Raw genomic sequence first — 218 nt, 5'->3', positions numbered from 1 at the left:
AGCGCCACCAGCCGGTGGGGCGGGCGGGCGCCGGCGTCTAGGGGGTCTCAGGCCAGAGACCCGGGGAGCGGCGCCCGGGCCATTCGGCCTCGCCGCCAGCAGGGAAGCCTTGACCGCGCTCCGGGTCTGGGTCTAGCTAGCTCGCCTGTCACCTCGAGCTCTGCTTTAAGTGGCTTCCGGTCGCCTCCTCACGGCCGCCCAGTCCCGGAGGCGGAGCC

Source organism: Tupaia chinensis, unplaced genomic scaffold (genome assembly GCF_000334495.1).
Source record: "Tupaia chinensis unplaced genomic scaffold, TupChi_1.0 Scaffold000272_1, whole genome shotgun sequence".
Taxonomy (NCBI): Eukaryota; Metazoa; Chordata; class Mammalia; order Scandentia; family Tupaiidae; genus Tupaia; species Tupaia belangeri.
Note: the sequence above shows the minus strand (reverse complement) of the source record.